This window comes from Mus musculus, chromosome X (assembly GCF_000001635.26).
Source record: "Mus musculus strain C57BL/6J chromosome X, GRCm38.p6 C57BL/6J".
NCBI lineage: Eukaryota > Metazoa > Chordata > Mammalia > Rodentia > Muridae > Mus > Mus musculus.
In genome coordinates, this window is record NC_000086.7 from 116,447,536 (window position 1) to 116,473,832 (window position 26,297).

Genomic DNA, 26,297 nt, shown 5'->3' on the forward strand with positions numbered 1-26,297 from the left:
CCTGCAAGTTCCTTTGTGGCTTTTAGTTTAGTGGTTTTATGGGATTCCTGAGTGTCTGAATGAGTGGGTCTCTGATGCTTATTCCTTCTCTTGAACTTTTTTCCTTATGTTGGTTCTGTCCAATACTTGTTAGTTTTTATTTTTATCATGTTACAATTTATTTTGTTATGATTTGTTGTTATTCCTTAGAAACATATTTGGTTTTGTTTTTGTTTGTTTGTTTGTTTGCTTGTTTTTATGGTTTTTGGTTTTGTTGTTGGTTTTTTGTTTGTTTGTTTGTTTGTTTGTTTCGAGACAGGGTTTCTCTGTGTAGACCAGGCTGGCCTCGAACTCAGAAATCCAACTGCCTCTGCCTCTCAAGTTCTGGGATTAAAGGCATGTGCCACCAAGCCCAGCACATATTTGTTTTCTAATGAGAGTCAGAAGAGGAGTAGATCTAGATAGGAGGCAAGTTCTAGGAAGAGTAGAGGAAGGGGAATCCAAAACTTCTATATTCAACAAAAAGAAATACTCTAGTGATTTTCTGTGTTTTTACTGTAATAACAATCTATATTTTTAATTTGGAATTTTGGGAAGAAAATTACACATTTTTCATACACTAGCCAACAAACTGTTAACCACTACAAAGTTGGACATATTTATTCATGTTAACTAAATTTTGGAGTTCTCCAGATATGACTAAGTACTAGAGTGACAAGCAAAGAAGTTGACAGGGGAAAATACCATATCCCTGCTATCATTATGCTATATTTAGGTAACGTGTTAGTTGTGGAAGAAATTGGAGAGAAAGCTAGGATACAACAAACTCACTGTAAGAAAACAGATGAAAAAATACAATGTATATGTGTTCATATATTTCTATGTTTGTGTGTGTGTGTGTGTGTGTGTTGTGCATATGGAGGCCAGAGGTCAATATTAAATAGATACTTCAATCACTTTCAGTTTCACTTTTAAGGATATGATGGAGATTCAAGGCAGTACCAGCTTTGCTATGTGGCTTCATCATGGTTCCCAATGTAGATTTTCTAGATCCATTAAATACTTGAATTGTATAAGTTCATATAGATATGATTCATGTTACCATGGTGAAAACATATGTTATCATATTTGTTTTATACTCTGAATGTTTTATTATAAGGAATTCAAGTATTTATGGCTATCTTCTATTATGTAGTAAGTTTGTTTCACATTTTTCCATTCTTGGGGAAAATTAAGATTGGAGGGGGCAGTTAAAAATGATAAGGTCACAGGATCTCTAAGCTTAAATTATTAATGCACATCTAGAGGAGATTTCAGGTTGCCATTTTAAATTGGGACACTAGGCAGAGACTATACTTTTGTTGCTAGGTTTCACACATGTAGTATCATTGTGATGCATACAATGGAATTTTCAGAAGGAATAAGTGTCAGTGTAAAGGGATGAATATCAGGAGAGCAGACCAGGACTCCTGAAGTCCATCTTGTAGAAAAAGACTCTTAACAATCAGAATGGAGAGAAAGGGTGAGTTGAAAGAGAAAACTTGAGAAACACAGTGAGTGCTTCTTAATATAGATAGCATTATTTTTCAGTATGTGAGAAATGATTTTGTAATCAGTTGCAGGTTTGTCCGCCCTTTTTTCCCACAGAAGTGTCTAAGATTCACTGCTCTGAATCAGGAGGTAAATGTGTTCACATTTGATTCTATGACCAGATATCAAGTAGAAGTAATACTTGAATTTGTCATTAATCTTTGAAAATAATCTCAAGGTAAAATAAAATTAAATTTTGAACTATCATATTTAAGTTCCTACGTATTTATGGTACTACAGTATAAGGAAGGGAACTTCCTTCCTTATATATGCACTTATTTATAAGATGTAGGCTAATTGATGCTGTTTCAGCCAAAGGATCTAAGAGATATATATTGTAGATTTTTTTTTTCCACAACAGTCACCGTGTTTTAATAATTTAAATGGAACTGGATCTAAATAATGCTATCAGAAAGCAGTGCAGTGTTCAGATGTCATGAAAACTCTTACAGGGAACAACATTTGAAATGGGGGAAAAGGTTGCTGGGACTGTCATTCTAAGAAAGTAGTGGTCAAATCCCAGAGACATTGATGGCTGCAGTCTGGAGCCAACAACCCTTCTCAACCCACAGTCTCTAACCAGCACCTGGACTCTATAGGGGTGTTATCAGTCCTCAACCATGTATATGACACTTAGGAACTATTGACAACTGTTTTAAAATATCAGCTGCATTGAAGTTAGTAATTCCTAAATGACTAATAATTACATTGCTTGGAAAAGCACCTGCCCAGAATGAAAGGGAAGAAAGACATCAGACCTCTGAGGAAAGGCCAGGCTGGCAGTTGACTTTGCAGGAAGGGAGAAAAGAATTGTCAGAGGCTCTGAGAAAACATCCCTGCGAGAAAGAGACTTCAGGCTTCTGCGTCTGCTAACATGAGGATTTTGCTTCCATGGAGCAGGGTTATGGGAAGAAGATGGCCCCATGGGTTAGCAAGCTGTTTATCTGAGAAACTCTGAACTGAGCCTTATGGGACCACATTGCTTTGATAGGACAGAGTTTCCTTTCAACATTCCTGGGACAAACCCACATGACAGGCCCAGGATTGTCCTTACCTGGTTCCAGGACCCCTGGGGTGCTACCAAGAGTCTTCTTCAGTCATTCTAAGTCCCTCTCCAAAACCCACAGTGTCAGGCAGAAGGACCCACAAGGACCATTGTCCCCTTCCTCCATTTCAGAATACTCTAATCTCCGTCCTCTTGACATATCTCCCCTTGTCCATGTGATACTTTGTTCTGAGCAGGGCTGCCACCAGGAGAAGGCTTCCACAGGCCCAGGGAACATTTCTTCCCTGAGATGACTTCCAGTAGGTCTGTCAGAATGCCAGCTGGGCTGGCATTCCCATAGGGTGACACTGTTCAGATGACCAGAGACTGCAAATATTTGCCCAGCTTCCAAACACATTTAAAGCAGCCTGGGCATACTTGTAAATATCTTACATTCAAGGAAGGATAAAAGGGTGAAAACTAGATCCATGTTTACCAAGTCACAGGTAGATAGGAGAAAGCAGAAAGCCCTGGCTTATTGCTGCACACTTGTGACAATGGGAGCACAATGTCTTCTGTGTTTTCTTTCTTTCTTTCTTTCTTTCTTTCTTTCTTTCTTTCTTTCTTTCTTTCTTTCTTTCTTTCTTTCTTTCTTTCTTTCCTTTTTTAAAGGCATTTTTATTAGATATTTTCTTCATTTATATTTCAAATGCTTTCTCCAAAGCCCCCTATACTCCCCCCCACCCTGCTCCCCAACCCACCCACTCCTGTTTCCTGGCCCTGGCATTCCCCTGTACTGGGGCATATAATATTTGCAATACTAAGGGCCTCTCCTCCCATTGATGTCCAACTAGGGCATCCTCTGCTACATATGCAACTAGAGACACAGCTCTGCAAGTACTGGTTAGTTCATATTGCTGTTCTTCCTAAGCCATTGTTATGTAGAACATGTTCTGTCTGCCTTCCTTGACAGACCTGCATAACTGCCTTGAAGTCTAAATTTGGCAAAGCCCTTCCAGGCTGGGCAAACACCTCTCCCGCAGAGCTCTTGTCTCTAGATGACTATCTATCAGAAGATGGCTATTGGGAAGAGAGGCCTCTTGATCTTGCAAACTTTATATGCCTCAGTATGATGGAATGCTAGGGCCAAGAAGTGGGAGTGGGTGGGTAGGGGAGTGTGGGGAGGGTCTGGGAGACTTTTGGGATAGCATTTGAAATGTAAATGAAGAAAATACCTAACTAAAAAATAAATTAAAAAAATGTTATATACATTTAAAAAAAAAAAGTCTAAATTTGGAGTTTTCAGTGTTCCAATATTTAGTAGTGATCTGGCTCTCTGGGTTCCAGGTGTTTTCTTGTGGTGTCTACTGAACTCTCTCCTCTTGGCAAATCTCTATATTGGAGGACGAGGAGGAGAAGAGACTCTCATATAACCGTAGAACTGAGTTGAGGTGTTTCATTTTTGTTCATGTATTTTAGTGTTTGTATATGGAATATGTATTGTCCTGGAGCAAATTGGCATTGTGCACTACAAGATACTATTTAATTAACTAGAATTTTTTTTAAAAAAGCAAACTTTTCTCAATCTGAATAATCCAATTGATTTATAAAAGTTCCAAAAACAAAACAAAACAAAACAAAAACAACACAAAAAAAAAAACAAACAAAAAAACCAAAGTATCTTTTGTATCTAAATCTAATTTCAGTAACTTTTCAAAAAGTATAAAACTTACATAAATAAATAAGGTAATATTTCAATATATGTATACATTGTATAATTGTGCAATGTTCAAGTATGATGTATATTCTCAAAAATTCATCATTTATTATTTGTTCATGATGAAATCTCTCAACGTCATTTCTTTGAGCTAACAGAAATGTGAAGAAGGTTATTTTTACCTCAATTTGATAGAGCACAACCAAACTTTTACCTACTTGACTATAGTTTAGTATTCATTAACCAACTTTTAGCATTTTTCCCTTTCCTCATTTTTCCTAGCCTCTGGAAACCATGACTCTATTCAAAATTTTTATGGGGTCAATAATTTTAGATTCCATATACAAGTGAGACTATGACATGCTTGTCTTTCTGTGTCTATCTGACTTTAGTTAACATGATTAACTTCATCCTCATGCATATCATGAAAAACAGGAATTCTCTCATAGCTTAATAAAATGTCCACATATTTCACATTTTCTTCGTGTATTTAAAAATTTCTGGGGAAGTGGGTGGGTAGGGGATTGGGGGGGGTGGATATGGGGGACCTTTGGGATAGCATTTAAAATGTAAATGAGGAAAATACCTAATTAAAAAATTTTTTTTTTAAATTCTGACCTATTACAATTAATAGGAGAGTATTCACATTTCTTTTGCATCCTAATTTTAGTGTCAGTTGTCTAGCTAAAGATGAGGTAGTTATATTCGTATTTTTTGGGAGAACCTGTATATTACATTTCATTTCAGCAATGTGCATTTCCAATAGCATTATTAAGGGTGCTTCTTTTCTACCATCCCATCTAACATGTTTTAGATTTACTATCTTTTGATTATACCTATTTTCAAGAATGGTGATGAATCCTTATCTTGGGGTATTTGGCTGAATTTCTTTAAAGATTAACAATTTTGAGCAGTTTTTCATATACTTTGCTGGTATGCCTTCTTGTCAAAAATACCTATTTAGTACTCAATATTTTCTTCAACTGTTTTGTTTTCAATTATTGCCCCAAAAGGTTTCCCATAAGTTTTATATATTACCCCTTGTTACATGCATAAATTGCAAATATTTTCTTCTGTGTTATCAGTGGCCTCCTCATTTTAATTACTTTTTTTTTTTTGCTAAAATGTTTAGTTTGTTGTAAACCCCTTTCTAGACTGCTTACTTTTATTTTCTGTGCATTTGTAGTATTGTCCAAAAAGTTAATATCAATAGAAATAACTATTTTTCTGTTTTTTTATTTCAAGTACTTATAGGGTCAAGGCTTACTTATATTTATGTAGTGAATTTATTACATTTCATTTCAGCAATGTGCATTTCCAATAGCATTATTAAGGGTTCTTCTTTTCTACCATCCCATCTAGCATGTTTTAGATTTACTATCTTTTGATTATACCTATTTTCGAGAATGGTGATGAATCCTTATCTTGTGGTATTTGCCTGAATTTCTTTAAAGATTAACAATTTTGATTGGACTTTTTTTTTCATGGACATATTGTATCATGTTTTCTTGTGTTTAGTTGTTGTTTCTTAGAGACCTACTACATTCTGAAGGGAAATTGAAAGGAAGTAGATCTGAGCCAGATGAGAGATGGCCGCAAAGGGATCTAGGATGAATGGAGAGAGGGGAAACTGTGGTCAACATGTATTGTATGAGAGAAATCTGTGCTTTCAATTAAAAAAAAAGAAGAAGAAGAGGAAGGAGAAGAAGAAGAAGAAGAAGAAGAAGAAGAAGAAGAAGAAGAAGAAGAAGAAGAAGAAGAAGAAGAAGAAGAAGAAGAAGAAGAAGAAGAAGAAGAATTGACTCTCATCCAAAAAGTCATTTGTTACGAGTATTACATTTTAATTATCTACTTACTAATTGGTGGCTATCTAAGTTGTTACCATGGCTTAGATAATATAAGTAGATCAGCTGTTGAACATTTTGCTTTGTAATATGAAATACATTCCTTTGACTATATAGCCAGAAGGGATATATTTGGTTCATATGGTATATCAATTTATATTTTTTTCTGAGAAATTGGTACATCGATTTTCTTTTTTTTAAATATTTTATTAGGTATTTTCCTCATTTTCATTTCCAATGCTATCCCAAAGTTCCTCCATACCCTGCCCCCCCACGCCCCTACACACCTACTCCAACTTTTTGGCCCTGGTGTTCCCCTGTACTGGGGCATATAAAGTTTGCAAATCCAATGGGCCTCTCTTTCCAGTGATGGTCAACTAGGTCATCTTTTGATACATATGCAGCTAGAGAAAAGAGCTCCGGGGTACTGGATAGTTCATAATGTTGGTCCACCTATAGGGTTGCAGATCCCTTTAGTTCCTTGGGTATTTTCACTAGCTCCTCCATTGGGGGGCCTGTGATCCATCCAATAGCTGACAATGAGCATCCACTTCTGTGTTTGCTAGGCCCCAGCCTAGTCTCACAAGAGACAGCTATATCAGGGTCCTTTCAGTAAAAACTTACTAGTGTATGCAATAGTGTGAGCTTTGGAGGCTGGTTATGGGATGGATCCCTGGATATGGCAATCTCTAGATGGTCCATCCTTTTGTCTCAGCTCCAAACTTTATCTCTTTAACTCCTTCCTTGGGTGATTGTTTCCAATTCTAAGAAGGGGCAAAGTGTCCACACTTTGGTTTTCGTTCTTCTTGAGTTTCATGTGTTTCACAAATTGCATCTTATATCTTGGGTATCCTAAGTTTCTGGGTTAATATCCACTTATCAGTGAATACATATAGTGAGTTCTTTTGAGATTGGGTTACCTCACTCAGGATGATGCCCTCCAGGTCCAACCATTTGCCTAGGAATTTCATAAATTCATTCTTTTTAATAGCTGAGTAGTACTCCTTGTGTAAATGTACCACATTATTGTATCCATTCCTCTGTTGAGGGGCATCTGGGTTCTTTCCAGCTTCTGGCTATTATAAATAAGGCTGCTATGAACATAGTGGAGCATGTGTCCTTCTTACCAGATGAGACATCTTCTGAATATATGCCCAGGAGGGGTATTCCGAGATCCTCCAGTAGTACAATGTCCAATTTTCTGAGGAACTGCCAGACTTATTTCCAGAGTAGTTGTATAAGCTTTCAATCTCACCAAAAATGGAGGAGTGTTCCTCTTTCTCCATATCCTCACCAGCATCTGTTGTCACCTGAGTTTTTGATCTTAGCCATTCTGACTGGTGTGACATAGAATCTCAGGGTTGTTTTGATTTGCATTTCCCTGATGATTAAGGATGCTGAACATTTTTTTCAGGTGCTTCTCAGCCATTCAGTATTCCTCAGTTGAGAATTCTTTGTTTAGCTCTGAGCCCCATTTTTTAATGGGGTTATTTGTTTTTCTGGAGTCCACCTTCTTGAGTTCTTTATATACATTGGATATTAGTCCTATATCTGATTTAGGATAAGTAAAGATCCTTTCCCAATCTGTTGGTGACCTTTCTGTCTAATTGACAGTGTCTTTTGTCTTACAGAAGCTTTGCATTTTTATGAGGTCCCATTTGTCAATTCTCGATCTTATAGCACAAGCCATTGCTGTTCTATTCAGAAATTTTTCACCTGTGCCCATATCTTTGAGGCTTTCCCTCACTTTTTCCTTTATAAATTTCAGTGTCTCTGGTTTTATGTGGAGTTCCTTGATCCACTTAGATTTGACCTTAGTACAAGGAGATAGGAATGGATCAATTTGCATTCCTCTACATGATAACCACCAGTTGTGCCAGCACCATTTGTTGAAAACACTGTCTTTTTTCCACTGGACAGTTTTAGCTCCCTTGTAAAAAATCAAGTGACCATTGGTGAGTGGGTTTATTTCTGGGTCTTCAATTCTATTCCATTGGTCTACTTGTCTGTTGCTATACCAGTATCATGCAGTTTTTATCACAATTGCTCTGTACTACAGCTTTAGGTCAGGCCTGGTGATTCCACCAGAGGTTCTTTAATCCTTGAGAAGAGTTTTTGCTATCCTAGGTTTTTTTGTTATTCCAGATGAATTTGCAGATTGATCTTTCTAATTCGTTGACAAATTGAGTTGGAATTTTGATGGGGATTGCATTGAATCTGTAGATTGCTTTTGGCTAGATAGCCATATTTGCAATGTTGATCCTGCCAATCCATGTGCATGGGAGATCTTTCCATCTTCTGAGATCTTTTTTAATTTCTTTCTTCAGAGACTTGAAGTTCTTATAATATAGATCTTTTACTTCCATGTTAGAGTTACGCCAAGGTATTTTATATTATTTGTGACTATAGAGAAGGGTGTTGTTTCCCTAATTTCTTTCTCAGCCTGTTTATTCTTTGTGTAGAGAAGGGCCATTGACTTGTTTGAGTTAATTATATATCCAGCTACTTCACTGAAGCTGTTTATCAGGCTTAGGAGTTCTCTGGTGGAATTTTTAGGGTCACTTATATATACTATCATATCATCTGCAAAAAGTGATATTTTGACTTCTTCCTTTCCAATTTGTATTCCCTTGATCTCCTTTTGTTGTCTAATTGCTCCGGTTAGGACTTCAAGTACAATGTTGAATAGGTAGGGAGAAAGTGGGCAGCCTTGTCTAGTCCCTGATTTTAATGGGATTGCTTCCGGCTTCTCACCATTTACTTTGATGTTGGCTACTGGTTTGCTGTAGATTGCTTTTATCATGTTTAGGTATGGGCCTTGAATTCCTGATCTTTCTCAGACTTTTATCATAAATGGGTGTTGAATTTTGTCAAATACTTTCTCATCATGTAACGAGATGATCCTGTGATTTTTGTCTCAAGTTCTCTATCTTTGTTGGATCTTTTTGTGGTTTAGGTATCAGAGTAATTGTGGCTTCATAGAATGAGTTGTGTAGAGTACCTTCTACTTCTATTTTGTGGAATAGTTTGTGCAGAACTGGAATTAAATCTTCTTTGAAGGTCTGATAGAACTCTGCACTAAACCCATCTGGTCCTGGGATTTTTTTGCTTGGGAGACTATTAATGACTGCTTCTATTTCTTTAGGGGATATGGGACTATTTAGATCATTAACTTGATCCTGAGTAAACTTTGGTACCTGGTATTTGTCTAGAAATTTGTCCATTTCATCCAGGTTTTCCAATTTTGTGGATTCTTTTTCTTACAGTTTGATTATATGATGTATTACATTGATAGATTTTCATATGTTGAACCATCTCTTCATCTCTGAGATGAAGCTTACTTGATCATGGTGGATGAACTTGTGACATATTCTTGGATTTGTTATATGAGTCTCTTATTGGGTATTTTTGCATCTATGTTCATTTCATGAGGGAAATCAGTCTGTAATTCTCTTTCTTTGTTGAATGTTTCGTTGGTTTATGGATCAGGGTGACTCTAACCTCAGAAACGAATTAGATGATTTTCTTTTTATTCCTATTTTGGGAAATAATTTGAGGAGTATTGGGATTAATTTATCTTTGAGAATTTAGGGATATTTTGTTCAGATACTTCCTCTTCAAGAACATTTTTGGTTGGAAGACTTTAAATGACTGTTTTTTTTTTCCCTTAGGGATTATATATCTATTTAATTGTTTATCTGAACTTGATTTAACATATGTAAGTGGTATATATCAAATCAATTTCTTTAGGTTTTTATGAAGTACAAACTTTTAATGTATAAACTAATGAGCCTTTGGACTTCTTCTATATCATTTGATATAGACTTTTCACTTCTGATTTTATTAACTGGGATATTCTCTCTATCTTTTAGTTACCTTGGATAAAGTTGTATCTATTTTATTGATTTTCTCAGAAAAAAAATATATCTTTGTTTCATTGATTGTGTTGGTCTTTTTTTTATTTTCCTTTTTTATTGCTTTCAGCCTTCAATTTGATTTTGCTGCCTGTTGTGTGTCTTTGCTACATTTTCTTCTAGAGTTTTTGGGTGTCCCTTTATGTTCCTCATATGATATCTCTCCAGTTTCTTTATGTATGAACTTAGTGCTATGAACTTTCCTCTGAGCACTGATTTCATTGTATCTCACAAGATTTGGTATGTTGTGCATCCATTTTCACTGATTTCTTGGAATTCTTTAATTCATTTCTTTATTCCTCTACCCAATTGTCATCCAGTAAAGGGTTGTTCAGTTTCCATGAGTTTGGAGGCATTCTGTTGTTTCTTTTGTTGTTGAAATGTAGCTTTAATCTATGGTGATCTGCTTTGATTCAAGGGGTTAATTTACTTGTATCTAATGAACCTTGCTTTCTGTCTAAGTGTGTGGTCAATTTTGAAGGAAGTTCTGTGAGGTGCTGAGAAGGTATATTCTTTTGTAGGTCCCCATTTTGAGTGAATTTGTTTAACATAGTGAGTCCTCTCCAGTGTTTTGTTTCCTCTGAGCTACAAATCCTTTAATTAACACTAAGCCATCTATATATCATTTATAATACAAAAAGTTTTGACCCATGGCTCATCCAACTAATCTAATAAACTATGTCACTGTTGTTGGTTTTTTCTTTTTAATTCCAAGAAGTGAAACAATGAACCTAGAATCTTGTCTCGATATGTCCAGGGTTACAGTGCTTGAAGCATTGTTACAAATTGTTGTCCTGCAGCCTGAGATGGTACTTTTCCCAACACACAAATAAACTGAATTCTTTTTAGCAATGACCTATATGACAGAGTGCAAATTTAGTGTGAGACTGTAGTATAGATTTTAGGTATAAGAAAATGAAATGCTAGAAAAAATGAGATATAGTCAAGGTTGAGTATGGGCTTCTCTTTGGTATATTAAGAATAGATACAGAATTTGGATAGCTTTCTGTTACTTTTTTAAAAGTTGCTAAGAAGCCCTGCTTAAAAAAGACATGCTCAAAAGTATAATCTACAACAAAGTTAAAAAAATCTGTTTTCTTTTGTAGACAAAGTTTGAAGGTACAGAGTAAATTGCTGGGTGGGAGAATAGTGTAAAAATTACAGTTAGTGTTATTTGGGGCCTAAACATTCACAGATAACATTAGGATCCTGAGAAAATGTTAAAATTTGAGGTTACATGTTACTTTTTGGCCTTAAGTAAGCCCAAATAGCTTTAAGAGGATGCACGTTATTTTTGTAGGCAATTTTCCCTATTAGTTGTCTTTGAAGTCTCCTGGCTCCGTGGCTCTTATCAGCAGGGAAGTCAGGAAAATTCCAGACAAAGGGCTTCAGTTTTGTTCCTATGTCCCTTTAATTCTGTCTTTTTATACTGTCTCATATGGACCTATTTAAAAGCAGTCAGCTTATTCTGCTTTCTCATTTTTTCTAATTGCTGCATACTCTTAAAATCTATCCCCTAATATTTTCCTAGGGTTTTTACATGTAAGAATTAGAAATTCAAGAATTTCGTGGGTAGCATAGCATATCTCCTTATGGTCCACATTTTTGAACCTCATCTCTAGAGCCCTGCTAAGACATGGCATGGATCTGGTTATAGTATGTGGTCAGTAGGAAAACGTGGATACTGAAAGTATTCCTTGAGAGATATTGACATAGATATGCCATACTTAGCATCTGTTTCAGGAATAGGTACCTGTCATTTCCACAAATAGATCAAGATGTTTTCCATTTGGCTATATCTAAGAGGACAATAATGAATAGATTAGGAACAGTGGTATATTTATCAAGGAAGGAATGAGAATACTTCAGTTAAAACTAATACATTGGCATATGAAAAGTTAGTGTCTGGGTTTGGTGGCTGATTATGGGATGGATCCCCGGGTGGGGTAGTCTCTGGATGGTCAATCTTTTTTTTTTTTTTAACTCTTATTTGTTTTAATTAGGTATTTTCTTTTTTTACATTTCCAGTGCTATCCCAAAAGTCCCCCATACCCTCCCCCACTCCCCTCCCCCCTCCACTCCCACTTCTTGGCCCTGGAGTTCCCCTATACTGAGGCATATAAAGTTTGCATGACCAATGGGCCTCTCTTTCCTCTGATGGCTGACTAGGCCATCTTCTGATACATATGCAGCTAGAGATATGAGCTCCTGGAGGTACTGGTTAGTTCATATTGTTGTTCCACCTATAGGGTTGCAGACCCCTTTAGCTCCTTGGGTACTTATCAATCTTTCATCTTAGGTCCATACTTTGTCTCTGTAAATCCTTCCATGAGTGTTTTGTTCCCTATTCTAAGGGGGAATGAAGTAGCCACACTTTGGTCTTCCCTCTTCTTGATTTTCTTGTGTTTTGCAAATTGGATCTTGGGTATTCTAAGTTTCTGGGCTAATAGCCACTTATCAGTGAGTGCATATCAAGTGACTTCTTTTTTGATTGGGTTAACTCACTAAGGATGATATTCTCCAGATACATCCATTTGCCCAAGAATTTAATAGATTCATTTTTAATAGCTGAGTAGTACTCCATTGTGTAAATGCACCACATTTTCTGTATCCATTCCTCTGTTGAGGGACATCTGGGTCTTTTCCAGCTTCTGGCTATTATAAATAAGGCTCTTATGAACATAGTGGAGCATGTGTCCTCATTACCAGTTGGAACATCTTCTGGGTATATGCCCAGAAGAGGTATTGCTGGAACTTACGGTAGTACTATGTCCAATTTTCTGAGGAAACTCCAGACTGATTTCCAGAGTGGTTGTACAAGCTTGCAATCCCACCAATAATGGAGGAGTCTTCCTTTTTCTCCACATCCTCGCCAGCATCTGCTGTCACCTGAATTTTCAATCTTAGCCATTCTGACTGGAGTGAGGTAGAATCTAAAGGTTGTTTTGATTTGCTTTTCCCTGATGATTAAGAATGTTGAACATTTTTCCAGGTGTTTCCCAGCCCTTCGGTATTCCTCAGTTGAGAATTCTTTGTTTAGCTCTGTACCCCAATTTTAATGGGGTTATTTGAATTTCTGGAGTCCAGCTTCTTGAGCCTTTTGTATATATTGGATATGCCAGCAAGATTTTGCTCAAAGGACCCTGATATAGCTGTCTCCTGTGAGGCTATGCCAGTGCCTGGCAAATTAGAAGTGGATGCTCACAGTCAGCTATTGGATGGAACACAGGGCCCCCAATGGAGGAGCTAGAGAAAGTACCCCAGGAGCTTATGGGGTCTACAACCCTATAGGTGGAACAACAACATGAACTAGCCAGTGCCCCCATAGCTCATGTCTCTAGCTGCACATGTAGCAGAAGATGGCCTAGTAGGCTATCATTGGGAAGAGACTCCCCTTGGTCTTGCAAACTTTATATGCCCCAGTACAGGGGCACACCAGGGCCAAGAAGTGGTTGTGAGTGGGTAGGGGAGCAGGGCAGGGGGAGGGTATAGGGAACTTCCTGAATAGCATTTGAAATGTAAATAAAGAAAATATCTAATAAAAGAAAGTTAGTAACTCCAGCTATATACAGGTTTATCTGTGGATAAATTTAGAGGATAGGGTTTATAATGGTTAGCTTTTAAACTGTAAACATGATCGAATCACCTATAAAATGTTTGAATGAGGGTTTGTTTTCATCGGATTTTCTTGTGTAAATGTCTATAGTAGATGGATCAATTGATGTGGGAAGAATGAGGCTTTTGTGAATGGCACCATTCCCTAAGCAGAGAGTTCTAATTTTTTAAAATTATATCAATTGAGCTGAGCAGCTACACTTAAGCACTTAAGTTAGCGTACATGCACTCATTTCTAGATGTTCTTTACTGGGCATATAATGTGATTGACTATTGCAGTTTCTGTATAGACAGCTCTAAAATGAATCTGAGTTCTGAAATAAAACCCTATCTCCCCACATTTCTTTTTGCAGGGCATTTTATTCAAGACTCAGTAATTAAACTAAAACAATGCTTAAAAATGATACATGTAAGTCAGTTAATTATAAGGTGAGAGTAGAGGTTAGTAATTTTGGCTTTGGGAAACAATATTTAGATTGTTTATCCACAACTGAAGCTGAAAACTTTCATTTCTGAGCTCACTCCTTTCCTTTGCTACTTAATTTAATGGTACTAGTATAAACAGGGCAATTTCTCTATATGTGTTCATTTTCCAGATACATCTAAGATTTTTATATCTAGATCTAGTGAGGGCCTTGTTCCTCACAGTAGTTAAATCAGGAATATCAAATGAAATTAATTACATAGTTCTTTAAAGGGTCCACATTATGGTTTATTAGTGTTTATCATATTATCAAGAAACATATTTTAAAATAATTATATATAATTTATTTTATGTATCAGAATACACTGTAGGAGTCTTCAGAAATATCGGAAGAAGGCAAAAGATACCATTACAGATGGTTGTGAGCTACTGTGTGGTTTCAGGGAATTGAACTTAGAACCCCTGGAAGGGCAGTCAATAGTGTTATTTTCTGAGCCATCTCTCCTGCCCACCAGGAAATATTTTTAAAAGTTTATACTGCTTTTCGTATAATTGAAAACACAGCTACAGAAACCACCAAGCCCAGTAAAAAAATTCAAATTCACGAGAACAACACCTGTTCTATAATTCATTTCTTTTTTTTTAAATATTTTTATTATTACGTATTTTCTTCAGTTACATTTAGAATGCTATCAAAAAAGTGACACATACCCTCCCCCCCCCCACTTCCCTACCCACCCATTCCCATTTTTTGGCCCTGGCATTCCCCTGTACTGGGGCATATAAAGTTTGCCTGTCCAAAGGGCCTCTCTTTCCAGTGATGGAATACTAGGGCATCTTTTGATACATATGCAGCTAGAGTCAAGAACTCTGGGGTACTGGTTAGTTAATAATGTTGTTGGACCTACAGGGTTGCAGATCTCTGTAGCTCCTTGGATACTTTCTCTAGCTCCTCCATTGGGTGCCCTGTGCTCCATCTAATTGCTGACTGTGAGCATCTACTTATGTGTTTGCTAGGCCCCGGCCTAGTCTCACAAGAGACAGCTATATTCAGCAAAATCTTGCTAGTGTATGCAATGGTGTCATTGTTTGGAGGCTAATTATGGGATGGATCTCTGGATATGGCAGTCTCTAGATTGTCCATCCTTTTGTCTCAGCTCCAAACTTTGTCTCTGTAACTCCTTCCTTGGGTGATTGTTTCCAATTCTAAGAAGGGGCAAAGTGTCCACACTTTGGTCTTTGTTCTCTTGAGTTTCATGTGTTTTGCAAATTTTATCTTATATCTCGGGTATACTAAGTTTCTGGGCTAATATCCACTTATCAGTGAGTAAATATCATTTGAGTTCTTTTGTTATTGTGTTACCTCACTTAGGATGATGCCCTCCAGGTCCATCCATTTGCCTACGAATTTCATAAATTCATTCTTTTTAATAACTGAGTAGTACTCCATTGTGTAAATGTACCACATTTTTTGTATCCATTCCTCTGTTGAGGGGCATCTGGGTTCATTCCAGCTTCTGGCTATTATAAATAAGGCTGATATAAACATAGTGGAGCATGTGTCCTTCTTACCAGTTGGGACATCTTCTGGATATATGCCCAGGAGAGGTATTGCGGGATCCTCCAGTAGTACTATGTCCAATTTTCTGAGGAACCACCAGACTGATTTCCAGAGTGGTTGTACAAGCTTGCAATCCCACCAACAATGGAGAAGTGTTCCTCTTTCTCCACATCCTCGCCAGCATCTGCTGTCACCTGAGTTTTTGATCTTAGCCATTGTGACTGGTGTGAGATGGAATCTCAGGGTTGTTTTGATTTGCATTTCTCTGATGATTAAGGATGCTGAGCATTTTTTCAGGTGCTTCTCAGCCATTTGGTATTCCTCAGGTGAGAACTCATTGTTTAGCCTCTGAGCCCAGTTTTTTAATGGGGTTATTTGATTTTCTGGAGTCCACCTGCTTGAGTTTTATATATATATATATATATATATATATATATATATATATATATATATATATATATATATATATATATTGGATATTAGTCCCCTATCTGATTTAGGATAGGTAAAGATCCTTTCCCAATCTATTGGTGGCCTTTTTGTCTTATTGACAGTGGCTTTTGCCTTACAGACTCTTTGCAGTTTAATGAGGTCCCATTTGTCAATTCTCTATCTACAGGCACAAGCCATTGCTGTTCTATTCAGGAATTTTTCCCCTGTGCCCATATTTTCAAGGCTTTTCCTTACTTTCTCCTCTATAAATTTCAGTGTCTCTGGTTTTATGTGAAGTTCCTTGATCCACTTAGATTTGATTTAGTTCCTTGATCCACTTAGATTTAGTACAATGAGATAGGAATAGATAGATTCGTATTCTTCTGCATGTTAACAACTCGTTGTGCCAGCACCATTTGTTGAAAATGCTGTCTTTCTTCCACTTGACGGTTTTAGCTCCCTTGACGAAGATCAAGTGACCATAGGTGTGTGGGTTCATTTCTGGGTCTTCAATTCTATTCCATTGGTCTACTTGTCTGTCATTATAACTGTACCATGCAGTTTTTATCACAATTGCTCTGGAGTAAACTTTAGGTCAGGCATGGTGATTCCACCAGAGGTTCTTTTATCCTTGAGAAGAGTTTTTCCTTTCCTAGGATTTTTGTTATTCCAGATAAATCTGCCAATTGCCCTTTCTTTTTTTTTTTTTTTAGTCTTTTTTTTTTCCATTTTTTATTAGGTATTTAACTCATTTACATTTCCAATGCTATACCAAAAGTCCCCCATATCCACCCACCCCCACTCCCCTGCCCACCCACTCCCCCTTTTTGGCCCTGGTATTCCCCTGTACTGGGGCATATAAAGTTTGCAAGTCCAATGGGCCTCTCTTTCCAGTGATGGCCGACTAGGCCATCTTTTCATATATATGCAGCTAGAGTCAAGAGCTCCGGGGTACTGGTTAGCTCATAATGTTGTTCCACCTATAGGGTTGCAGATCCCTTTAGCTCCTTGGCTACTTTCTCTAGCTCCTCCATTGGGAGCCCTATGATCCATCCATTAGCTGACTGTGAGCATCCACTTCTGTGTTTGCTGGGCCCCGGCATAGTCTCACAAGAGACAGCTACATCTGCGTCCTTTCAATAAAATCTTGCTAGTGTATGCAATGGTGTCAGCGTTTGGATGCTGATTATGGGGTGGATCCCTGGCTATGGCAGTCTCTACATGGTCCATCCTTTCATCTCAGCTCCAAACTCCGTCTCTGTAACTCCTTCCATGGGTGTTTTGTTCCCAAATCTAAGGAGGGGCATAGTGTCCACACTTCAGTCTTCATTCTCCTTGAGTTTCATGTGTTTAGCAAATTATATCTTATATCTTGGGTATCCTAGGTTTGGGGCTAATATCCACTTATCAGTGAATACATATTGTGTGAGTTTCTTTGTGAATGTGTTACCTCACTCAGGATGATGCCCTCCAGGTCCATCCATTTGGCTAGGAATTTCATAAATTCATTCTTTTTAATAGCTGAGTAGTACTCCATTGTGTAGATGTACCACATTTTCTGTATCCATTCCTCTGTTGAGGGGCATCTAGGTTCTTTCCAGCTTCTGGCTATTATAAATAAGGCTGCTATGAACATAGTGGAGCATGTGTCCTTCTTACCTGTTGGGGCATCTTCTGGATATATGCCCAGGAGAGGTATTGCTGGATCCTCCGGTAGTACTATGTCCAGTTTTCTGAGGAACCGCCAGACTGATTTCCAGAGTGGTTGTACAAGCCTGCACTCCCACCAACAATGGAGGAGTGTTCCTCTTTCTCCACATCCTCGCCAGCATCTGCTGTCACCTGAATTTTTGATCTTAGCCATTCTGACTGGTGTGAGGTGGAATCTCAGGGTTGTTTTGATTTGCATTTCCCTGATGATTAAGGATGTTGAACATTTTTTCAAGTGCTTCTCTGCCATTCGGTATTCCTCAGGTGAGAATTCTTTGTTCAGTTCTGAACCCCATTTTTTAATGGGGTTATTTGATTTTCTGAAGTCCACCTTCTTGAGTTCTTTATATATGTTGGATATTAGTCCCCTATCTGATTTAGGATAGGTAAAGATCCTTTCCCAATCTGTTGGTGGTCTTTTTGTCTTATTGACGGTGTCTTTTGCCTTGCAGAAACTTTGGAGTTTCATTAGGTCCCATTTGTCGATTCTCGATCTTACAGCACAAGCCATTGCTGTTCTGTTCAGGAATTTTTCCCCTGTGCCCATATCTTCAAGGCTTTTCCCCACTTTCTCCTCTATAAGTTTCAGTGTCTCTGGTTTTATGTGAAGTTCCTTGATCCACTTAGATTTGACCTTAGTACAAGGAGATAAGTATGGATCAATTCGCATTCTTCTACACGATAACAACCAGTTGTGCCAGCACCAATTGTTGAAAATGCTGTCTTTCTTCCACTGGATGGTTTTAGCTCCCTTGTCGAAGATCAAGTGACCATAGGTGTGTGGGTTCATTTCTGGATCTTCAATTCTATTCCATTGGTCTACTTGTCTGTCTCTATACCAGTACCATGCAGTTTTTATCACAATTGCTCTGTAGTAAAGCTTTAGGTCTGGCATGGTGATTCCGCCAGAAGTTCTTTTATCCTTGAGAAGACTTTTTGCTATCCTAGGTTTTTTGTTATTCCAGACAAATTTGCAAATTGCTCCTTCCAATTCGTTGAAGAATTGAGTTGGAATTTTGATGGGGATTGCATTGAATCTGTAGATTGCTTTTGGCAAGATAGCCATTGTTACAATGTTGATCCTGCCGATCCATGAGCATGGGAGATCTTTCCATCTTCTGAGATCTTCTTTAATTTCTTTCTTCAGAGACTTGAAGTTTTTATCATGCAGATCTTTCACTTCCTTAGTTAGAGTCACGCCAAGATATTTTATATTATTTGTGACTATTGAGAAGGGTGTTGTTTCCCTAATTTCTTTGTCAGCCTGTTTATTCTTTGTGTAGAGAAAGGACATTGACTTGTTTGAGTTAATTTTATGTCCAGCTACTGCACTGAACCTGTTCATCAGGTTTAGCAGTTCTCTGGTGGAATTTTTAGAGTCACTTATATATACTATCATATCATCTGCAAAAAGTGATATTTTGTCTTCCTCTTTTCCAATTTGTATCCCCTTGATCTCCTTTTGTTGTCGAATTGCTCTAGCTAATACTTCACTGTGTCCCTGTTTAGTTTCTGTTTCCACAATCTGTCCATTGATGAAAGTGGTGTGTTGAAGTCTCCCACTATTATTGTGTGAGGTGCAATGTGTGCTTTCAGCTTTACTAAAGTGTCTTTAATGAATGTGGCTGCCCTTGCATTTGGAGTATATATATTCAGAATTGAGAGTTCCTCTTAGAGGATTTTACCTTTGATGAGTATGAAGTGTCCCTCCTTGTCTTTTTTGATAACTTTGGGTTTGAAGTCGATTTTATTCGATATTAGAATGGCTACTCCAGCTTGTTTCTTCAGACCATTTGCTTGGAAAATTGTTTTCCAACCTTTCACTCTGAGGTAGTCTTTTTCCCTGAGATGGGTTTCCTGTAAGCAGCAGAATGTTGGGTCCTGTTTGTATAGCCAGCCTGTTAGTCTATTTCTTTTAATTGGGGAATTGAGTCCATTGATATTAAGAGATATTAAGGAAACGTAATTGTTGCTTCCTTTTATTTTTGTTTTTAGAGTTGGCATTCTGTTCTTGTGGCTGTCTTCTTTTTGTTTTGTTGAGGGATTACTTTCTTGCTTTTGTAGGGCCTTATTTCCATCCTTGTATTGTTTTTTTTTTGTTTGTTTGTTTTGTTTTTTTTGTTTGTTTGTTTTGTTTTGTTTTGTTTGTTTTGTTTTTCTGTTATTATCCTTTGAAGTGCTGGATTCGTGTAAAGAAAATGTGTGAATTTGGTTTTGTCGTGGAATACTTTGGTTTCTCCATCTTTGGTAATTTAGAGTTTGGCCGGGTATAGTAGCCTGGGCTGGCATTTGTATTCTCTTAGTGTCTGTATAACATCTGTCCAGGCTCTTCTGGCTTTCTGTTCAGGCTTCTGGCTTTCATAGTCTCTGGTGAAAAGTCTGGTGTAATTCTTATAGGACTGCCTTTATATGTTACTTGACCTATCTCTTACTGCTTTTAATATTCTATCTTTATTTAGGGCATTTGTTGTTCTGATTATTATGTGTCGGGAGGAATTTCTTTTCTGGTCCAGTCTATTTGGAGTTCTGTAGGCTTCTTGTATGATCATGGGCATGCCTTTCTTTAGGTTTGGGAAATATTTTCTTCTCTAATTTTGTTGAAGATATTTGCTGGCCCTCTAAGTTGAAAATCTTCATTCTCATCAACTCCTATTATCCATAGGTTTGGTCTTCTCATTGTGTCCTGGATTTCCTGGATGTTTTGAATTAGGATCCTTTTGCATTTTGTATTTTCTTTGATTGTTGTGCTGATGTTCTCTATGGAATTTTCTGCACCTGAGATTCTCTCTTCCATCTCTTGTATTCTGTTGCTGACGCTCGCATCTATGGTTCCAGATTTCTTTCCTAGGGTTTCTATCTCTAGCATTGCCTCACTTTGGGTTTTCTTTATTGTGTCTACTTCCCTTTTTAGGTCTAGTATGGTTTTGTTCATTTCCATCACCTGTTTGGATGTGTTTTCCTGTTTTTCTATAAGGACTTCTACCTGTTTGGTTGTGTTTTCCTGTTTTTCTTTAAGAACTTGTAACTCTTTAGTAGTGTTCTCCTGTATTTCTTTAAGTGAGTTATTAAAGTCCTTCTTGATGTCCTCTACCATCATCATGAGATATGCTTTTAGATCCGTGTCTAGCTTTTCAGTTGTGTTGGGGTGCCCAGGACTAGGTGGGGTGGGAGCGCTGCGTTCTGATGATGGTGAGTGGTCTTGATTTCTGTTAGTAGGATTCTTACGTTTGCCTTTCACCATCTGGTAATCTCTGGAGCTAGTTGTTATAGTTGTCTCTGGTTAGAGCTTGTTCCTCAGGTGATTCTGTTAGCCTCTATCAGCAGACCTGGGAGACTAGATCTCTCCTCTGAGTTTCAGTGGTCAGAGCACTCTCTGCAGGCAAGCTCTCCTCTTACAGGAAAGGTGCACAGATATCTGGCCTTAGGACCTCCCTCCTGGCCGAAGAAGAAGGCCCAAAACAGGACCTGTCCCGAAGCTGAGTTGCTTTGGCCTGTCCCAGAAGCTTTTAGCTTCTGTATTCTACACTCTCACCTGTGCAGAATACTCTCTGAAGAGTCCTGGAACCAAGATGTCTGCAGCCAATGCTTACGCCAAGTGCTCCCAGCCTGGGCGGACCCCTATCCTCTTGCAGGGAAAGTGGCCAGCTGTCTGGGGCCCATAAAGAGGGCTGCCTTAGAAGCTCTGTGGCTCCGCCTGTCCCAGAAGCTTTTAGCTTCTGTATTCCCTACTCTCACCTGTGCAGAATACACTCGGTGGGGTCCCAGAACCAAGATGTCTGCTGTCGATGCTCAGGCAAAGCGCTCCCGGGCTGGGCGGACCCCTTTCCTCTGGCCTGTAAAGTGGCCAGATGTCTGGAGCCTGTGCAGAATACTCTCGGCCTATCTATATGTTTTTTTTTCTTTATTTTTTGTTGAGCCGATGTGGCTTAAGATCACATCGGTAGTGGCCTCATTAAAAAAATGAAAATGAACTTAAGTTTTTATTTCATGCAATAATTAGAGTAAATTTGCAATTTTTCTTCATTCAAGTTTTATTCTGAATCATACTGACTGGACCTGTTGTTTTTGTTGTTGTAGTGGTGGTGGTGGTGGTGGCAGTGGTGGTTGTGGCTGTTGTCATTATTGTTTGTTTGACTTGTTTTTGTTTGGTTTGGATTTGTTGTTATTGTTTTTTTTGAGAGAAATTAAATACTTTTAATCCACTGGGAGTATGCGTCTGTTTAAATTATTTTACCTTGAGTAAACTTTGATATATCATTAATTCATTCATTTCTCTTAGACTTTTCAGTTTGTAAGAATACAGATTTTTAATGCTGAGATTCCATCTCACACCAATCACAATGGCTAAGATCAAAAAATCAGGTGACAACAGGTGCTGGCAAAGATGTGGAGAAAGAAGAATACTCCTCCATTGTTGGTTGGGTTGCAAACTGGAACAACCACTCTGGAAAACAATCTGGATGTTCCTCAGAAAATTAGAAATATATCTGCCTGAAAACACAGCTATACTCCTTTTAACCATATATGTAAGAAATGCCCCACCATGCAACAGGGGCATGTGCTCCACTATGTTCACAGTGGCCTTATTTGTGACAGTCAGAAGCTGGAAACACTCAGATGCCCCACAATGGAAGAATGCATACAGAAAATGTGTTTCATTGAAAAATTGATTTTCTCAATTACTTAAGTATCTATTGTTATGTTTCTCATTTCATCTCTAATTCTTTTTCTTTACTTTCTTTTTGATTTTTAAAATATTATTTTTCCATCATCTGAGATCTTCTTCAATTTCTTTCTTCAGAGACTTGAAGTTCTTGTCATACAGATCTTTCACTTCCTTAGTTACAGTCACACCAAGGTATTTTATATTATTTGTGACTATTGTGAGGGGTGTTGTTTCCCTAATTTTTTTCTCATCCTGTTTATTCTTTGTGTAGAGAAAGGCAACTGATTTGTTTGAGTTAATTTTATATCCAGCTACTTCACTGAAGCTGTTTATCAGGTTTAGGAATTCTCTGGTGGAATTTTTAGGGTCACTTATATATACTATCATATCATCTGCAAAAGGTGATATTTTGACTTCTTCCTTTCCAATTTGTATCCCCTTGATCTCCCTTTGTTGATGAGTTGCCCTGGATAGGACTTCAAGTACTATATTGAATAGGTAGAAAGAAAGTGGACAGCCTTGTCTAGACCTTAATTTTGGTGGGATTGCTTCTAGTTTCTCTCCATTTATTTTGATGTTCGCCACTGGTTTGCTGTATATTGCTTTCATTATGTTTAGGTATGGGTCTTGAATTCCTGATCTTTCCATGACTTTTATCATGAAGGGGTATTGGAAAGTACTTTCTCAGCATCTAACGAGATGATCCTGTGATTTTTGTCTTTGAGTTTGTTTATATAGTGGATTGATGGATTTCCTTATTTTAAACCATCCCTGCATCCCTGGGATGAAACCTACTTGCTCATGATGGATGAATGTTTTGATGTGTTCTTGGATTCAGTTTGTGAGGATTTTATTGAGTATTTTTTCATCGATATCCGTAAGGGAAATTAGTCTGAAGTTCTCTATCTTTGTTGGGTCTTTATGTGGTTTTGGTATCAGAGTAATTGTGGCTTCGTAGAATGAATTGGGTAGAGTACCTTCTGTTTCTATTTTGTGGAATAGTTTAAGTAGAGTGGGAATTGGGTCTTCTTTGAAGGTCTGATAGAACTCTGCACTAAACCTATCTGGTCCTGGGCTTTTTTACTTGGGAGACTATTGATGATTGCTTCTATTTCTTTAGGCAAAATGGGACTGTTTAGATCGTTAATCTGGTCCTGATTTGACTTTTGTACCTGGTATCTGTCTAGGAAGTTGTCCATTTCATCCAGGTTTTCTAGTTTTGTTGAGTATAGCATGTTGTAGTAGGATCTGATGATGTTTTGGATTTCCTCAGGATCTGTTGTTATGTCTCCATTTTCATTTCTGATTTTGTTAATTAGGATAATGTCTCAGTTCCCTCTAGTTAGTCTGGCTAAGTGTTTATCTATCTTGTTGATTTTCTCAAAGAACCAGCTCCTGATTTGGTTGATTCTTTGAATAGTTCTTTTTGTTTCCACTTGGTGGATTTCAGCCCTAAGTTTGATTATTTCCTGAGGTCTACTCCTGTTGTTTGAATTTGCTTCCTTTCGTTCTATAGCTTCTAGGTGTGCTGTCAGACTGCTAGTGTATGCTCTCTGTAGTTTTTTTTTTTTTTTTTTTTTTTTTTTGGAGTCACTCAGGGCTATGAGTTTTCTTGTTAGGACTGCTTTCATTGTGTTCCATAAGTTTGGGAATGTTGTGGCTTCATTTTCATTAAACTCTAAAAAGTCTTTAATTCCTTTCTTTATTTCTTTCTTGACCAATTTTTGGGCAAATGGATGTATCTGGAGGATATCGTCCTGAGTGAGGTAACCCAATCACAAAAGAAGTCACTTGATATGTACTCACTGATAAGTGGATATTAGCCCAGAAACCTAGAATACCCAAGATACAACTTCCAAACCACAAGAAAATCATAAAGGAAGACCAATGCATGGATACTTCATGCCTCCCTAGAATATGGAATAAAATAACCATGGAAGAAGTTGTAGAGACAATGTTTGGAGCTAAGAGGAAATGATGGACTATTCAGAGACTGTCCCACCTGGGGGTCCATCCCATAATCAGCCACCAAATGCAGACACTATTGCATATGCCAGCAAGATTTTTCTGAAGGGACCCTTATATAGCTGTCTCCTGTGAGGCTTTGCCAGTACCTGGCAAATACAGAAGTGGATGTTCATAGTCATCTATAGGATGGAAAATGGGGTCCCCAATATAGGAGCTAGAGAAACTTACCGAGAGCTGAAGGGGTCTGCAACCCTATAGGTAGAACAACAATATGAACTAATCAGTACCCCCAAGAGCTTGTGTCTCTAGCTGCATATGTAGCAGAAGATGGCCTAGTCGACCATCATTCGGAACAGAGGCCCATTGGTCTAGCAAAAGTTATATGTCCCATTACAAGGGAATGCCAGGGTTAAGAAGTGGGAGTGAGTGGGTAGAGGAGCAGCGCAGGGGAAGGGTATAGGGTACTTTCAGGATAATATTTGAAATGTAAATGAAGAAAATATCTAATAAAAAAGTGAAGAAAAAAGAAAAAAAGAAATATTATTTTTTATTTTATTTTTAAGATTAGTATATAATTACATTATCTTCTTACTTTTTTCCTTTCTTCATTTACAAGTGAGATGCTATCCCCTTTCCTTGTTTCCTCTCCAAAAGTCCCCTATACCCTCCCTCCGCCCTGCTCCCCAACCCACCCACTTCTGCTGCCTGACCCTGGCATTCTTCTTTACTGGGGCATATAATCTTCACAAAACCAAGGGTCTCTCCTCCCATTGATGGGCAACTAGGCCATCCTCTGCTACATATGCAACTAGACACACAAGCTCTGGGGATACTGATTAGTTCATATTGTTGTTCCTCCTATAGGATTGCAGACCCCTTTAGCTCCTTTGGTACTTTCTCTAGCTCCTTCATTAGGGCCCTGTGTTCCATCCAATAGATGACTGTGAGCATCTACTTCTGTATTTGCCAGGCACTGGCATCTCTAATTTTTATTAATTTTGATTTTGCTTAATTTGGCTGACAATTTGTGGGTCCTGATTTTTTTCAGAGCCACTCTTTCTTTCACTTATTCTTTATCTGTTCATGTCAGTATTTTTAAGTGAATTTAGTTATATATCCTCATCTGTTGTTTTTGAGGTATTATCTCTTATTTTTCTAAATCTTTTAATTATACCATTATTATTTAGAGATCTCTGTTGGTTTTCATTGTGAACAGTATATGTTATGACTTCTCTCCCCCTAAAATACCTTCATTATAACCTGTACATTTTGGTATGTTGGGATTTTATTTTCATTCAATTTCCTAAAATGTTAAAATTTCAACTTACCTTTTTTTCTTTACCTAGTTTTCATTCAGTACTCACTTTTTAGCTTCCATGAATGTATATACTTACTGTGGTTTCTATTATTATTGATATTCTACTTTAATTCACGGTGGTAAGATAGATTACCAAATGCTTTTAAAAGTCCAGTCTCTATTCATTTCTCATTGCCCTAATATGTCATCAATTTTGAAGAAAGTTCCATCGCCTGATGGAAACAAAGTGTGTTCCTTACTGTATGAGTGGAAAGTCCTGCATATGTGTTTTAAGTCCACTTAATTCATTATGTTATTTAACTCCCGGACTGTCTAGCTTTTGTCTGGAAGACTTCTATTAGCACATGTAGCATATGTGTTTGCCTGTCAAGTGTGGTAACTATGAGATTCCTAAAAGAGGTTCTGAAGTCATTAAGAAATCATAAAAAAGATGGTAAAAGTAGAATTATAGGGAGTGTGTATCAATACTATGTGTGGTAGTGAACCCCAAGAGGATGGTGGTAGGCTGTGAAGATGGGATTAGGTAGGCAACAGTGGTGGGATATAGTAATATCCTAGGAAGTACTCAACAGAG

General features: G+C 37.7%; 1 protein-coding gene across 1 annotated transcript in view; it reads left to right on the top strand.

Annotated features, from left to right (window-relative positions):
• The first annotated feature begins 1,408 nt into the window (after positions 1-1,408).
• Positions 1,409-26,297, top strand: part of Cpxcr1 (CPX chromosome region, candidate 1) — a 29,840-nt gene continuing 4,951 nt past the window's right edge. The window contains exon 1 of the mRNA NM_001033471.3: positions 1,409-1,501. The gene's annotated coding sequence lies outside the window, so the exon portion shown is untranslated. The remainder of the gene's footprint in view (positions 1,502-26,297) is intronic.